Raw genomic sequence first — 19,043 nt, 5'->3', positions numbered from 1 at the left:
TCAAATGCTAAGTTTACAGTAGTGGATGTCACCTACTATATATGCTTAAATTTTAAGGTAAATACACTTCAGTTAAAAATTAAACTAATTTTTTTTTCAGTTGTAATTCTGGAAAACTGTAACCTATTATTTATATTTTTGAGAAAAAATTGCCATATGGAAAGGTACTTCAACATTTATTCTAAACATGTAATTGTGAAATAATGATATAACTCTTAACATATAATCCCCATAGCTGATATATTTGCTGGAAAAAAACTATACATTTACAACCGTTTCTGGGTGGTTTCCAACAAGTCCTAATAGAATATTTTGATTTATAGCCTTTCTTCATTTAACAGCCTGTTATGAAAAGCTCAATTTTTAGCCTAAACTTTATGTTTTTTCCATTTTATGATATTATAGAACACTATGTGATTTCCAGCAGGACCAAATAAGCCATCTCAACATATATATATATTTTAATTTTTTTTTTCTCCAGTTAATCGAAATTTCTTTCATATTAGCAGCATTCTTGTAATTCAGTGGTAGACTTGTATGTTCAAAGAAGTGATATAATCAGTGCCACATGGAAATCATTATCAAGTTTTACCCAGAGCATGATTGTCTCTCACCATTCACTTGTATGCATTGATCAAAATCAGTTTCTCCTCATTCCAATATGTTTCACCTCTACTTTGGGAAGTGCAGAAAAAACTAGGTATTTTAATAGAAAAAATAGAGGCATTAAAACCTATAAAGTAAATACTAGCCAAGATATTTACTTCTAATATCAGCATTATCTGAAAAAGGGAGCAAAGAGACAGTAGAAATCTCTGTATTTGTAAGGAAATATCCAGCCCACAAAGTATTGAATTCTTCTGCCTAACGTTAATGTAATGCCTACAACAATTCCTTAAGTGGTCTGAAATTCACTCTCCTAAAGTTTAAGGTCCTGACTCCATTCCATTCGGGTCCATATTCCTCAAGATCACCAACTCAACCAGGTTGCTGCAATCCTGGTTGGATTGGCTGCTTCCAGTCTCAACCCCTTTTATGATCTCCTCTTGGTGAGCACCAGGTCCAGCAACATTTCACCTTTGGTTGATCTGTCCAATACCTGAACCAGAAAGTTATCATCAATGGGCTACAAGTGTTCACCTGTATAGCTTGCAGCTCGCTGTGTTATTTTCCCAGCAGATATCTCAGTGGATGAAATCCCCCAGCAGGATGTTTATGACATGATTCACAAAATCAAGTTCAGCTATGTGAATGTTCTGTTAAACTGCACAATATGTCCCCCGTCTCTGACAAAAGCTTTCTCATGCATTTCTGCTTTTCTAAAAATAGTCTGAACAATTAAAGAAATCTGAAGTCATATGTCTCTCAAAAAATGTACATATTTTAGTTCATATGCCTGAACATTTCTGAAGACTTTTACATTCCACGGTAGGTTGGAAAGCAATGAATACATATGTTGTTTCAGCAAAAATAACTTATCAGTAGACATGATTTTCACTTATTTTGGACAAAGACAGTTAAGAATTGCATAACATTATTATATACAAAGCCTGTTTTTATGTATTTGTTTTACAGTCTATTTACTTCCTCTGTCATCCCTGTTCAAAAAATTCCATGTTATATCTGAACTTCATTACAAAGGATACTCTATATGTATTGCATAGGTGCTCCTTGCTGTTCTTCCTGAAAACAGAACATAGCTTCTAGGGTTGTATTGTTTAAGTGGTTGACAATTGAACATAACTGTTTTTATTACCTGGGACTGTCTGTTATTTGTCTCATACCAACACATTCAAGAAAGCTGCTATCATATTTTGCTCTTACTTTCGGATGACACCATTCCACCATCTAGTACAATTTACCATTTCACCAAAACTATAATCTATAAATGTGGAAGTGAATCACATTTATATCAGTTACCATTTTGATCATATTTTAGCCTACAAAATGACTGTGACTTGAGAAAGAAAAGGTAAAAAAGGAAATCCTCTAATTTCTAACAAAATCATCAAATCAAGCAAAAAGCTCTCAAAGATATTGAAAATGAAAAGGCTAGTGGCAGAGGGGGTAGGAGGTAGCATGTGAAAAAAAAAACAAGACAACATTCTAACAAGTGTTACTTGGGCTAGATAAGCCAATTAGCATTCTCAGTATTCGTTGAGTTATATTTCTTTAGAAAAGGAAAAATGAAGGTCTTTATGTCAAATTGGATTAAAAAAATTTCTTTTAAAAGACAAGAAGTGAGGAGTTATATGTCACCAAAAACATTCTGAATTTGTTCAGTCCTTGTCCTGTTCAAGGAATCTTTTTGTGTAAGCTGTCTAACAGCTAAGTCCAAAGAACCTTAATGTCAAGAAGATCTGTTACTATCTTATGAAAAAGACATTATGCCAGCCACGCTGAAAGAAAAAGGTTAATAAGTTAGAATGGGAAAATATAGTTCAGTTGAAAGGGACCTTCAAACATCAACTAGCTGTACTGTCAATTTGGTCTAGCCTTCCTTTAGACAAAAGAATTTTATGACAAATTACGCGTTTGAAATAATCTTTTTGATACATGGGAATTCCTAGAATCAAGGGCAGCTGACACTTTCCATCAGAGCTAGATGAGTCCACATATATATTGCACATCTCACTGGATTATTCATACATAAAAATATGACCTAAATCAGAACTCTTGAAATACATTTTATTACTCCTTACCAACCTTTATATACATATAACTTCTTGGCTGTAGAAAAGAAATATTTCAGTTCAAAAACAGTTAAATTAGAAACCCATACAAAGTACATTTATTCATCATAGCTGTATAGCTAGCCATATTATTTTTCATTCGTTACTGAAAATGTAGGTTTTCAGGAGGAGATACAATGAGAATGGTAAAAAAAAATACTTTTTCTGTTCTTGGTGTTTTATTTTGTTTGCTTGCTCTAAATGTAAAATTCTCTCACTATTTTCTCCAAATCAGTGAACTATATTTAACACATATTTACACACTCAATCTTGCACACTGAATTCAGGAAACCTTAATTGTTGCTGTACTTTGATGCGTTCAGATTTTTTCTTTGTTCTTTGACAATATCTGTAAGAAATAAAGCCTTTGAGAGCAAGGAGTTGATAATGCATATAATTATTACCATTACATAACTGTCATACCAAGGCAAAAAAAAAAATCTTTTCTTCGGCTTGATTTACTATGTATTTCTTTTATATACCAACAACATGCAGCTGTGAAGTTCAGATTTCAAAGTAAGCTCTTTATTTTTTGATGAACCACTTTTTCAAGGTATGAAAATGCAATGCAGTATTGTTAAATGCAATCTGAGAGTCGGATCTTCTGGAAAAGGAATTTCCTATTGCTTTAAGATACTTAAGAGGAGCACTGATTGTAGCTTTGTTGGTAAAATAGAGTAATAGTGTGTAGAAATTTACATTATTGGTTTAGATATGGCCAGTGTTTTTACCCTGTCTGCTTCCCTTGCTCTCTATTTCTCTTGAGGGCCCAGGGCCCTTCATGATCCTTGTGCAAACATGCTCATTTGCCCTCAGATTTCTCTTAGAGTAGAGCTACTTCCTCCCAAAGCAAAATCCTGTCAGATTTGACATGTTAACTTCTTTATTAATTTTTTTACACTGTGTTCCAAATGGACAGTATGAATGTGTCATGCATGAGTTCTTCCAGCTGGCACAGTCCTCTACCACTGTCTGAACAGGATTTGCACCCCCACATACATCGCTGTGACCTCGTGTTGTGCCTGAAGGCAACATATGTTGCTGATACCTTCTGATAAAAGGCATTGCTCTTTCATTATGTCAGCTGATTTGAACTGTAAAAAACGCATGAAAAGCACGTCTCAACTCAAATGCCAATGGCTTTGTATTAGCCATGAGTTCACTGCTGACTGGACTAAAAGGGGAATATAAAAGAGTAACTACAGCTGGCCACACAACGAGCTCCTACTTCAAGAACGCTTTCCTTGTGTTAGATCTACAGGCATCATATGGGAATAGGCGTATGCAACTTGATCACATAGTTATGCTCAAGATCTTTCTAACACAAACTTAAAGTACTGCCCACTATCCAGAATAGATGTGATGTCATTGTTTCCAAAATCAGAGAGACAAAAAGGGCTTAAGTTTAATTTTTTAATGTTGTCATGAAGGAAATGAACTTTTCATGAAGTTCTCTCTTTTGTCTGAATAAAGAGTAATGAATCTCTTCCTCTATCCAGCACTTCACTTTATTAGTCAAGATACATAAATTAATGTAGGTGGCATCATTCTTTAATCCCCATTTCACATCAGACCACACAAAAACGACTATTCTGAAAAATATTGATGTTATGTAATACTTCATAGCTGTAATATCCTTATGACATAAATATTTTAAAAGGGGAAGTAATCATAAACACTTCAGATTTGGATTCTGAGTGAAACCAGAGCCACACATTGCAGGTTGCTCCAAAAGTAACACCTCCTATTAATTTCCATGGAAAGTACAACAGATACAAAAGAGCACAATAACTCTATTTGAGAAAGCAAATTCTCAGCTGCAAAGCACTTTTTCAACATAGCTCTCACCATTAGCTATGCATTTTTGCCATTAATGAACAAGAGCCTGCATGCCATGCTTGTAAAAAGCTGTACCAGAAATGCTGTCACCACTGTTGAAACACACCACTCATCTCCCCACTGTACTAACATCCACTCTTTGATCTCCATAAATGTTCAAATAGCATCAATGATTGTCAAAAGGTGCATTTTTTTCCACTTGGAGGAATTTGGTTTCACACCTTTGTTTCATTCATACTTCAATGTCAGATGCCATTTTGTCAGAATGCTCCTCTGCTTCTATGTGTCAGACAGCAAGAAAATGTAATGGCATACTGGTGGGAAAGTTCATTCTCTCCACCTCTGATGCTGTAGGCGTACATAATAAAATAGACAGCATTACTTTTGGAGCAGTCCTCATAGATTTACAACTAAAAGTCTTTTTGACTATTTATTGTAAAATCTGATTCTAATAATTTATTTTTTCCTGCCAAAAATATAAAAAAAAATCAGGTAGAGAATTCTAACAGTTGGTAGCACAATCTCTTAGGGAATTAAAGTTTTAAATAGTTTAACACTTTTCTGTGCAGGAGAAATGTAAGCACAAGTGTGGCTGTGAGGGAGAAAAAAGTGAAAAATGTCTGCTGAATTGTAAGGTAGTTTTTTCAAAAGATTTTTAGTGAGGAAAAAAGGAGATCTAACTCTTCCAAGACTTTTGGTAATTTATGTGTTTTAAAGATATTTGTGGAAAGTCCTGAGTTTTCACTTCAGATGCTGCTGTGGCAAGCTCTTCCGTACCACTCCAGATAGTATGAGCGTAAGCAGCAGCTGATAGCCAGCTTATGCCCAGCAGGTTTTTCTGAGCTGTGGATGTAAAGGAACATTTGTGTTCAAAGGCTGAACTACTCATTCTGACAATGATGCTACTGCAGTTACAAATTTTCATGTTTTGTCTGAAGACATAGCAAGGTTTAATAGCAATGATATAGCCTATCTATCTTCTCCAAATTATATAAAAGCACCACTGTAAACACTGCTTTTTATATCAGCCTTTCCATGATGAACAAGAACCTTCAAAAGCAGCTGCAGGCTCACTTCTGCTTTTCCTCCCTGTGAGGATACGCAGCACAATAGACTAATTTAGACATGACTCAGTGGTTGTACACTGAACACAAACTACATTTAATTCCATAATACACAGTAATAAAATAGATGAATAATGTACAAAGTCTTCTCAACTGCATTATCTCATTAGATGAGTGCTTGTAAAATGCTGCTGGGTTTATCTCTTGCTTTTTAAGTTAATTTGAAGAACCTACTACCACGGGATTTTCATGTCTCTATTTGTGTGAAAATACTCTTTTTAACAACACAAAGTAGGACTAAAGTGCGAAAATAGATTCCTCCCTGTGCCAAAACAAAACAAAACAAAAGATTATCTAAAAATAAAAGACTTTAGTTTTTGGGAAAAAAAAAAATCCTATCATCCTCTTTAATAAAAAATGACCCAGAAGGAATTAAGTCCAAAATATTTTCAAAAGCTTACAAGTGATTCTTAATGATGTTGAACAAATTCAGGCCTCTAAATTTTCACATATTCTCACCAATCACCAAATGAAACCATATTTATAAAAATAAAAATGTCATCACAGTATTTCAAACGTATCAGTGAACACTATCTAGCACCCCAATTTTACAGTTTAAATAGAGAAAATTGGACATAAATGGACACATTTGTAGTTTTGGTCATATATTATCACCTTGATTAGCATGCCACAACATGTAGAAAATGGAAGATCAAGGTTGTTTTAGGGAGAGCTTCTACATTCAAAAACAGTTTGAATTGGTCAGAGAAAGCTATGGACGACAGCAATAATCCACTGATATGTAGATCATATGGTTTAAAGAGTTTATTCTTGCAATGAGAGATTGATCGTGTATTTGAACAGGTCTATGAGATGTGTGGAGTGAAAAAAAAACCTTAGCCTTACTAAAGTATTCTGTCATTATACAGACATCAGTGACTTTCTTCTTGTTTATATTAGCTGCAGGTGAATAACCTACCAGACCTTCTCAAAGTGTTTTTCTTTTCAACAAGGATAATATATATAACATGAATGGAATAAATCAAACTTTGCATTAGTAAAATTGATCCACCAGACTGCAGTAACATATAGGTGCAGGAAATATTGTAGTGTGAAAAAGTTTATTGATGTTTTAAATTTTAAGTTATATTTATTAATGTTAAACATATAATGCATAAATATGACTGTTTCTAGATGTTTGTAAAAGACAAACATTTCAATGCAAACTAATTTCTATCTCAGAACTAAATACTACCAACTGTTAAATCTTCTCCATGGCTTACTTGTTTCAGATATAAAGAGTAAAATATCACCCTAACTGTGTGGAATTAGGATCTCATATAACTTATTTAAAGATCATAAACAAATGAAAGAAAAAAACACAATGTTTCTAATTAGGACACAATGGAATTGACTTTACCAAAAGTGCAAGATAGGACTTAAGATGAGTTTTACTAAATTATTTTCCCTTTTTTCCCTTTTGCACACAGAAAGTTTTTATCAGCTGTGAGAGATGAAACAAAGTAAGGGAATCATTTCCTATGTTACTTTGTGTCTCCTACATCAATTTATAATTATTTGAATATTTGAAGATAAAATATTGTCTTTTTACTTCACACAGATGTTCTGAATACTTCTGTAAACAATTTTGCCCAGATTTAGCAAAGAACTTTTAGTGTCTTCTATCAGCATTCTGACTAAATGACTCAGCCATTTTGAATTTTGCTTTAGGATTGCAAGATTTATTTCAGAATGAATATCTTTACAGGCTACACTTCTTTTGATTCAAAATCTGAGGCTTGGGATTAATTAGTTTCTCTTCAGAATAATGATATATTTCCTCACTAGGTCTATTTGTTTCTAAATGCTGTTCTGTAACTGTACTTACTATAATAAATAATAATAATAATATATATAATATATATAATATAATATATTATAATTATTATATAAATATAATATAATATATTTATATAACATATATATAAATATTATATATTATAATTATATTATATTATAATTATATAATTATATAATTATATAATTAATAATAATAATAATAATAATAGTAATAAAAAAAAAAAAGGAAAATCACTGTAACAACTCTATAAAACATTATACCAACTCACTTTTATTTATTTAAAGACTGTACTTCTACCTGTGTTAGTGCTCTTTGTTATACAGATGACTGGGCACTTTTAGGGTCTGGCTTATTTTCAATTTTCTTTATGCTACTGATGTCAGAAATATTATTAAGCTTGATTCACAGGTGATATTTGTATTGGTTAAAATGCCAAAGTCTAACTGTATTGTTCACCAATCTCCCTGTCATTTGATATGTACATCTCCAGATGTACCATTCAAACAAATATAAAACCTACCTGCCACATTAATAAGTAGCTGCTAGAGAAAACAGATTGTTTAATCAGCTTTTGAGTTGTTCATACTGCTTTCTATCATTTGTTCATTGACAAAGAAATCAGTCTGCACAGACACATGTCAGATTCAAACTGGATGGCTATACAAAAATTTTTTGAGCTATACTTGGCCTTAACATAAAAATACGAATGTTGCATCTAAAAAAAAATAAATTAAAAAAAAAAAAAGAGAGAGAGAGAGAAAGAAAGAGGGAAAAGAAAAATAAAATTGATCTTTTTAGAAAAGTGCCCAGCAACCCAAGAGTGTCAATGGAGATGTGGACCCTTTTCTTTTCACATAAGCATGAATGGAATACTATAAAATGGATTCTTATGATGTCAAAGTATGAGAATTCATTTTCTGGATCAGATTTTGTTTTCTTGCAATTTGATCTGGATCGGTGAAACATTGATATATTTCTCCTTTTTTAATGATTTCCTCAGATTACATATTTTCCGTGTTGTAGACTTCCCAAGGTACTCATTTTGCAACATACTGAAAATACTGAGATTCTCAAGAAAAAAATCTGAAAAAATGCATTACTGTTGCTAACTCAATTGTGAAATTAAAATATAAATTCTTTTGAATATTTATGATACCTCACTACACAATAAAATAATTACACTTTTTTATTTATATTTTTGTGAATTACTTTTACCTTAAAAGTAGCCCCGTACAAAGGATGGAATGACCAAGCCATGAACATTTCTGCCGTGAAGAAGGACAAAGTATTTGTTTCCTCTAGACAGCAGAAAACTCACTTCCATTGAATGAGATTTACTTTTTTTCATGACTAGTTATTCATAACATTTTGAAGTTAATCTTCCTCACTGAACTAAGCTTGAAACTTCAGATCTTCAAACTTCTTTTAGCTGTCACTGAATTGTGAGTAATAGAAAATAGCTGGAATGCTCTTCTCCTTAACTAGTTTTGTTCATGCCAGATGGTTGATTTTTTCTCAACTTATCATAAAATCACCAAACTGGTCAAAGGGATACTCCATACCATCTGGCATCAAGCTCAGCAGTAACTGGAGCGAAGAAGGAGAAATATTCGGAGTGATGGCATCTGTCTTCCCAAGAAATGACTACATGGGACAAGACCTGCTTTCCTAGAAGTCACTGAAAATCTGTATGCCAACAGGCAGTAGCAAACTCTTTCTTTTGCTGTGCTTGAAGCTTTTTCTTCTTTTTTTTTTTTTTTTTTTCTTTACATTGTGGACTTTCTCTCAACTCACAACTTTTTGCACCTTTACCTTTCCAGTTGTCTCCTGCATCCTCTCACTTGGAGAGAGTGAGCAAATGGCTGTGTGTGCTTAGCTGTGAGCCAGGGTTAAAACAGAAGAGCTCTGTCTTTTGGTGGAAAGGATAACTCTGGTAATAAGGCAGACTACTGAATTTTAAATTTTAGGGACTATGGGTACAAAAAAAAAAAAAATGCATGGCTTTCATACAGAAGCATAACAGAGGAAGACCTGGAATTTTTACCGCTGCCCTCACAGAAAGTTGCAACTGTCTTTAACAGTGGTACTCATAACCTCAATTACTTCTGTCACTGTAGATGGTGACTTCTCTAGCCCTTGTCTGATATTGTCCTTGCACTACATTGCAATGCTACTTCCTATCTTTTTAAGTTCTTTAAATGATGTCTGATCTCTGACAGCACAGAAAATGGCTTCTCTTTTTTATTCTTTTCTCATTCCTCTCTGCTATTTTTGTGGCCAATAAACTTGCTTTCATTTTACCATACCTCTTCTTCATACTTCTTCAGGATTTGTTCATTCACAGCAGTGAGTAACATACTCTTTTTTCTCATGGGTCCTTTTTGGCTTTCTTTTGATGATCTGTTTTGATGCAAGTGCAGCACAGAAACATTAAAGAAGTTCTGCTGCTGCTTATAATTTCCAAAAAGACTGTGGAGGTTTCATACTGTTCCCTTGTTAAACTCCACAAGAAAGCCCCCTCACTCCCTTACTACCAGAGTAGAGAGGAATAAAGTTGGACTAAAAAGAGCTCAAGTGTCAGGAACAGGGAGATCATGCACATCATGAGCAAAACAGACTCAGACTAAGGAGATAAATGTTATTTATTGCCTGCTACCAACATCTTGAGCCAGTGAAAACATCATCCACCATCTTCTACCTGCTCTCCTGCTACCTGCTCTCCCTGAGCAGCATAAGTAAAGAGGATTGCAACCCCTCTACAGACTTTTTCTTCTGCTACTCCTTCATAGTCACTCTCTTTCCCTGCTCCAGCACGGGATCTCTCCCATAGGATTTTCAAACTGATTCTACGTGGGCTTCTCACAGACTGCAGTTCTTAAAACATTGCTACAGTATGGGCCTGTACCACATGATCCATTCTTCAGGACAGAATTGTTGCAGCACAAGTTCCCCATGGTTGAGAGCTCCTCCAGACCTCCTGCTCCTTTGCAGGCTCCCTTCCTTACACTACAACTTTGGCCCAGGGCCATCTCCTTAGGGGATTCTCCATGGCCTGCAGCCTCAGGCCACATCCTCCTTCTCCACCATGGTTCCTACTATAGGCTGCATGTGCAGATGTGCTCTGCGGTGCTCATGGACAGCACAGAACTTCTGATCTGATGCCTGGAGCACCACCACCTCCCTAAATCTCTTCACTGATCTTAGTGTCAGTGGGGATAAATTCTCTCTACATTTTCTCACTCCTCTCTCCCAGTTGCTGTTGTGCAGTACTTCTTCACATTGTCTCAGATGCGTTCTGAGGTGTGACCAGCATTGCTCATGGCTTAGCTCTGGCCAGTGCCAGGTCCCTTTTGGGGATGGCTGGAACTGGCTCTAATCCAACACGGGGGTTATCCTGGATTCTTCTTACAGAGGCCACCCCTGCAGCTTCCTGCCATCTAACAAAACCTTGCCAGTATGTAAGCCCTGAGTTACTTTACTTATTTTTATTTCATTAACAACAGCAGCTATCCTCTTACAGTCAGTTCAAGTCTTACAGCCCCTACATGCCTTCACAGGCACTTGTGAATTCTTGTGAGTTTTCCCTACTGACATGACTTTTGTATTTTCTGATTCTCTTGCAACTTCTTTTCCTGTATTGCTGTTCACCATTCTTCACCTGTCAGGGTTCTCCTGTTATATAATCTAGAAACGACCTTTTTTTTAATCCTCTGAAATCTAGTAGTGGTTTGAATGACTTGAATTTGTTCTCTTGAAATATTTGCTTATTTAACTTAAGCTTTATTTTCTATCACCTTCAAGAAATTTTCACATTCTGTTCTTTCATCACTTGCTCTTAAGCCAAGAAGGCATTATGAATGTTCTACTGTTTGCATCTCTGCTTTTTAGAAAATTTAAAACATCGTTGGCATTTTCTCCTCTGCTTAGTATTATTACAATTTGGCTTTCTATTCTTCTCCACAGCTAACAGAGAACTTCGAAAACATTGTGAAAAGGAAAGTAAAAGTACCTATTAACAACAAAGAAAGCACCAACTATTATTGCATTTGATTTACAAACAAAAAGACAAACCTTTTGTTTATCAGCAAACAATGCTTACGTATGACTTATGTTTTTACTAGTAACCATACACAATGCATAGTGCATTTACATACATAATTTCATTAAAATGGAAACAACATCCCCTTTAAAGAAGTTTTCTAAAATTTTCTTTAAACCTTAGGCAGTCTTTTACTGAAAACACGACACAATCACTGTGTATTATCTGCTCATTAGTCTGAATGGCTCTTATTTTGTGATTTGTTCATCCTGACACTGTCTTCACCTCTTCTAAGGTGTCCTGGTTTCAACATTAAAATAAATTTTCTACAAAAAGTATATCTAAGTGTTCCATACTGCCCTGGAATCTAGAATAGATAAATAAAACCCTGCTTTAATATTTTTGAAGTCTCTTTTTGCTTACACAGGAAAGACGTGTGTAAAGTATCAACAATTTACTGTTTCGCATTTACTTTGTGTGTTTGTGATTAGCAAACTCTTATTTGTTTGGATGTTCTAAGTACATTATATTCACTTCAGATATCTACATGATTCTGCAAAAGTAATAAGCATATAAGTGATTATTTTCTGTAGTGGAAAGAGACATCAGACCTTGCTGATTTGGTAGAGTACAAGTAATCAACTTGACTGCAGAAGGTCACAAAAGTAGCAAAGCCTATCAGGTGGTGGGAGATTAAAGTAAGTTTGTACACTTCCTGCCTATGTGCCCCTAATGACAGCGAGGTCTTATCTGTAAGATTAAATTTATGCATAGCTTCACCTCTTATTGACGTATAAAACGCCCAGATATTGAAGAACTGACCCCTAAAAAAAACTATTTGTTTTAATTTTAGTCAAGGCATTTATATTCATTTCCATAAGAAAGGATTATTTAACTGAGGTTAATTTGAAAGAAAATAAACATGTTGCCATAACGTTTTCCTTCTTGTGAAGGTTGAATTCTTCATATTATGTTCTAGTTGTTTCTTCCGATCACTCCATGCCAGCAGAAGGATCCCCATATCCCTCTATGTAACTTCATAATCACATCATAATATTATCTTTATGTCTGCACTTTCATACGATAACGTGAATATCTTCATTTCATGTCCCTAAACTAGTCTGCTTTCTTATCAGAATGCATAGATCAGATGCTAATTTCAAGGCCAGTATTGGTTATATTTCAAAAGATAAAATATATCTCTGACCAGCTGTACATTATGATTTGAACACTGTAGTAAATAAGTCATTTCAGCATGGTTAATAGAATGCTTAAACTGCAAATTCGGGGTGGATGGTGGAATTACTAATAGAACTCTCAGGCTTTATAAATAAATTGAATTACAGCAGAGAAAACACAACAAAATTTTCATTATGGTATACATCACAGATATTTTCATTATTTTAAGTGGAAGGACAGATCATATTTTGTATTTCTAAGTGCTGGCTCAGACTATCACCTGAAAGGTACTACCTCATTACCTCAAAGTCAGATAATGCAGTTTGTTATTTACTGACAAACATACTGCATTTTGTGATAAACAATGTGGGGGGTTTTTTGGTAACTTTATTCATGAAAAAAGCAATAAGAAAAATGTTAAAAATTTTAGTCTGCCCTTTCCTTTTACTATTATTTTTTCTTGTATGCTACATTATGCCCAATTTCTAGAAGAAAAATTAAAATAATATATATATATTAAATAAAGGATGTTAAAATCAAATATCCAATTATATAAATCTGGTCTTAAAAAAGAAAGAAATTTTTTAGTGTTCATTTTTATTTTTTTCTCAGTAAATGTCAACATTTCAAAAAGCATATATACAGCATTTTACTTTAAAATGAAATTGAATTCGTTCAGGTATAACATTCCTAATTTTACTGACATGAGGAAGTGAAGCACTTTTTCTCCTTCACACACTTCACATTCTTTAAATCTTTCTTTCTTAATGCTTGAAAAGGCCTGGATGCAGAACTCCAGATGAGGCCTCATGAAGGTGAAGAAGGGGGAGACAAACACCTCCCTCACCCTGCTGGCCACCCTTCTTTTCATACAGCCCAGAATACAACTGGCCTTCTGGGTTGCAAGTGCACAAGTATTACCCTTACCTTTTAAATGTTTTTCTGAGTCCAACAATAACTGACAACAGTCTTTCATATGCAGAGAGGCTCGGCTGCACTATTTGTTGCACAACAATCTCCACTAACTTTAACAATTATTGATAGTCATGGAGCAAAACCTCAGTCAGGAAAATCACCACTTAGCCATCAGAAATTGTGAAATATAAGCAAAACAATCTCTTGCTAGGGCAAGCCCAGAGAAATCTGAAGTTCATGCTATGGGAGGTTATTGCATTACTTCTGCTGTTGTACTAGTGATGCCAAATAATATTTAGCAAGCTACACCAAAAACACCATTTTTTGATTGTTTATAATGCTTGATCTAGCCTGCTTACCATAAGGGCCATCTTGAATATCCAGGCTGCACTGATTGCACAGAACATATCTGTCATGCTTTAAAGATTAATTATCCTTTGATTGACAGCTGGGTGGGGCAATCCTATGTACAAATATATTCTGGGCAGATAGAATGGATTGAGAAGTCCAATCTTCTCAATTGATTGGAAGAAGGATTTCAATGTTGGCTGATGTGTGTTTGCAGCCCAGAAGCCAATCATATCAAAAGAAGCATTACAGTAGATTGTGGGAGATGATTCTGTTCTTGTGAGACTCTATCTAGAGTACTTCAGGAAGGGTATGAACCTGTTTGGAGTGGGTCCAGAGGATGATCAGAGGGCTGGAGCACTTTTCATATAGAAAGAAGCTCAGAGTTGATGTTGTTCATTATGGGGAAAAAAAACATCCTTTGAAGAGTCCTGATAGTGTCCTGCCAATAGTGAAAAGGGGCCTACAAAGAAGCTGAAGAGAGACTCTACCAAGGAACATAGTGACAAGAGATAAAGACTGTAAAAGAGAACAGATTTAGATTAGAAAGAACAAGAGTAGCACACTTACCTTGATATAAACAGATTTTACAACAAATATGCTGACTATAGATGAAATATACAGAGATAGCCATTTAATCATCGGAATACTTTAAGAAGAGGTGGAAATCTCTTTGTGAGTAAGCCTGGTACAAAGCTGATTGCTATTTTAAGATTTAACTTTTATTTCAACAACAACAACAAAAAAAATTAGTGTGGCATTTCTTTTGAAAAAGAAAGCACTTCAGACACATGCAGGAAAAAAAAAAGATTAAAAAAAAGAAACTAACTGAAGCAATGGAAGATTTGACATAAAAATGAAGCTTTTATGTTGTGGAAGAGAATGAATAGGATAAATGAAAGTGAGCTAATTAAACTTTATGTAAAAGAAAGAAAAAAAGGAAACGAAAGAACTGTTGTTGATGCAATTAATACTAGGCTTTATTTGCACAGAAAGTTAAAACAAAATCAGATTCTAAGTTCTGATAGTCATATAATGCCAAAGTTGAAAAAATAAAAATACAGAGATTAGAAAGAAACAAAGGAAAGATGCCTGTGGGATTACCATAGAATCACAGAATGGCCCAGGTTGGAAGGGACCTCAAAGATCATTACCATTCACAAGACATCTTGGTTAATATTTTGTTTCTTCAAACTTCACAGTCTTTTTAAGGCAGTTCCTACCTGTGATATACATGTCCTCTATTTTCATGTTTATAAGTGATCGATATAATTTATTCCTTTGTATATCCACTGTGTTCCAACATTGTCCAGTGTTACCATCATGCACAGAATGTAACTATTATGTTGAAAAGTCCATTTTTGAAAGACTTCTATTCACTTGCATTACTGCCAAATGGCTTGCACATAATGGGAGAGAGCATTATACAGAAAATAGAGAAGAAGTTATATTGCTGTTAATTTTTATTTTTTAATAAAATTTCACTTTTGATTATTCAAACAAGGTCAGTCAAAATTGATTATTAGTTACAGATAATTTTTTCCTGCAGTATATTTTGTTTCAAGTCCTTGATATCAGAACATATTAAATTTTTTCAGACATTAATTTTGCCAAGTATTTGGTGGAAAAAATATTAGTCTTGTTGTTGATGGGGAAAAAAAAAAAAAAAAAAAAAGGAGAGGTTGAAGATTTCAAGTCTATGAATAAATTGTATTTTTTTCTTTTAAAGCTTGTGTTGCTCTACATTGTAATATTTATCACACAGACAGCAAATTATACCAGAGAAGAAAAGAGAGGTTTCAGAATTATCAATATCTCATACTTGGTAAGTTATTGATAGCACTGCAAACTCCCGAACTGGGAAAAACAGTTTTTGGTCACAAAAAAAGTTGAGTATCTAATGCATTAAATATAGCTGAAAATAGCAGATAGCTGCAGGTTAATGAAGAAAGAGCAAAGCATGTAGAAAGATGTAACAATGGCTCCAAGTGGCTAGGACAATGAAAAATATGTCATTACCTATTGAAAATGATGCATCACAGCTCTCCAGCCAGAGAGAAGAAAGAAATCCTCACCTTGACAATGATTCTGTTTCTGGGCAAAGAACTCATGAGACTTGTATCTTGTAATATTTGTGAATGAAACACAGGGTGAATGTAACACAGGTTAGATACGAGAATCTGGGAGAGAAAACTTTTAATAACAATGTTTAAGTGACCTGTTTTTTTATTTCTAAGTATTTTACTCTGCGAGTTTTAACATCATCATAACTGGTAACAATGTGTTATATGGCAATATAGTGCATCGTATTTTAGGCCAACAAAATAGCATATTGCATTTTTAATTTCAGACTTCACTTTCTTGTTTGCTTTCTGAAGCCTTTGCAATTAGTACCACTTAGCACTGAAAATTTACAATAAAGATCTGATGGATTACAGCGTATTTAGAATCATAGAATGATAGAATCACTCAGGTTGGAAAAGATCTCAAAGATCATTGACTCCAACCATGACCTAACCATACTACCCTAACTAACAACCCTTTGCTAAATCATATCCCTGAAAACCACATCCAAATGGATTTTAAACACATCCAGGGATGGTGACTCAACCACCTAAATATTATATGTAGGGGAGACTAAATATAACCAATAAAAAGGAAACCAATAGAAAGGATAGAGCCAGTAGCTCAATTTTTCAAAGACTATGTTTTTAAGTAGATGTCTTGTGAACTTGATATTCTGGATAATTATTGTCAGGAAAAAATATACATATATATATCATTTATAAAATGATCAGAATCTGATTTTCATTAAGATGTCAAGAATAGCCCAGTAGTTGTTGGACTATCAAAATCACTAAAGTAAGTTCATCATGTGTATTTAAGTCTCTGCAGAAACTGTTTTCATTTACAGGCAGAATGAGTAGCAGTAAAAACTTGTTTCAAAAAGAATGATAAATGCTTCACCAGAGGCAACATTGGTCTATTTCTGATGACCTGAATGACTACAGGAATATGGGCAGCCATGAGATTCTGGTGATTAGCTTTTAAGATTTAACATCTTCTTACATCCTGATTTTGCATCACTCACAACATTAGCCTTTAAATTTATCAACTATTCAGGCTTCTCTCTAAAAGCATATAATGAGGCAAGTATATAATTAATTATTTATCCCATATTTTTTTTGTTGAAGATATCAAGCCTAACAACTCACATTAAATGGCACCTATGTTAGAAAGTGTGAAATCAAATTTTCTTCTAAATTTCATCTTCTAAATTCAATACACAAGATACAATCTACTGAATATCTATATATACAGGACTTCTATGTTGACGTGAAAAAGTCAACAAGGCTTAACAAAAATTGCAGGAAGAACCTGAGCCAGTGACATTTTATTTTTTCTTTCTCAGCTTAATACTAGACATTTCTTTTTAAACCCTGGTTCAAACACAAATGTACAAATAGCAAAACTGTTTCAACAACTCATAATACATTTAAAATTCAATAACTCTTTCTTGGCAATGTTTTAGTTAATATTTGACCAATCTGTAATATTAAAGTAGTTGGAGTATTTCTTTTTGCATGTGTGGCCTGAAAAAAGTTGCATACTGTTGGTGTTGATCACTCTATTAAGCTTAAAAATAGTGTACATCAAATATTTACTCCTAATCTAATAAACAATTTAAGAATTTCACTGTCTTAGCCCTAGAAATGTACATCACCAGAAATACAAGAACAATCCTCAATGTATTTTAAGTAGATGGTCTTTTTTTTTAATTATCTTAACTGATTATATATAACTTTTTATCGTGTGATCTAATACCAACCTGTGTTCTAAGCATAGATTTACTCTTACTGCACCCAAAGCAAAGGGATTCTTGCTCATATTTCACAGACTAATATTTGTTCCAGAGCAAAAAATAAATAAATAAACAACAGAATCACAGAATAATTAATGTATTTGTGGATCATCTAGTCTAATGCATTTAATACAGCACACTGCTCAAGGCTGTACCCAATGGGTTTTGAATTTTTCCCAAGGACGGACATTTCACAGCCTCTCCTGGACAACCTGTCCCAGAGTTGGACCACTGATGCACTTTTAAAAAAGGGAAAAGACAAAGAAAAAATGAAGAAACTTATGCTTGAGTAGAATTTCCTGTACCTCTATTTGAGTCCATTGCTTTATGTCTTGGGTTCCTCCTTCAAAAGTCTGTCTTTGCCTTTATTTTTACTCCCTTCCATCAGCTGTTTATGCACAAGATTCCTCTTCTCCAGCTAAACAATCTCAGATCTCTTAGTCCATAGGAGTACTGACTGGCCTCCAGTTGGACTTTATACCACTGAACGTGATTCCTTGCATATAGCAGTTCAGCCAGTTCCACCTCAATGTCCACTTACTTGTCTATGAAAATAGTGTAGGAGACAGTGTTGAAAGCCTTGCCAAATTCAAAATAAACAATATCCACTGTTTTCATTTCATCATAAAGCCATTAATCTCATTATAGAAGGCTGCCAAATTGTTCAGGCATGATTTCCCCTGTGTAAATCCATGCTGTCTACTCAGTTGCCTACTTGTCCTTAGTATGGTGTTGAGTATTATTTGTTCCATCACCTACACAGGATCTGAGGTAGATTTCACAGTCTTACTAGCTTGTAGTTCCCTGAATCCTTATCTTTGTCGTAGATAGGGTTGAGGTTTGCTTTCTTTCAGTGTGAGTTGTCATATACTTCTGGCACATTTTAAAACTCTTCTGTTGAACCCTGGACGCCCTTATACAGCATGCACATCTCTTTTCAGCTAGTACAGCTTGGTGCATGATGTATACGTTACACATTTGTCTCAGAATCACTTATGTGGATCACAGGTTCCCTAAATATTAATACAGATTCTCAATATGCTTATATTCATGCCCAGAAACTACGAGCTTCTCACTGTCAACTGACTCAGACTTTGCATCTTTCCAGATACAGGTATCTTACTCCTCAGTTAGTTGCCTTTGATGTTTGTTAGCCAATTAAACATACGTATATTTGCACATACTATTAAATTCACTGGAGAAG

Source organism: Tetrao urogallus (genome assembly GCF_951394365.1).
Source record: "Tetrao urogallus genome assembly, chromosome: 3".
In the NCBI taxonomy this organism is placed as follows: Eukaryota; Metazoa; Chordata; class Aves; order Galliformes; family Phasianidae; genus Tetrao; species Tetrao urogallus.
This window is presented reverse-complemented; position numbering follows the sequence as displayed.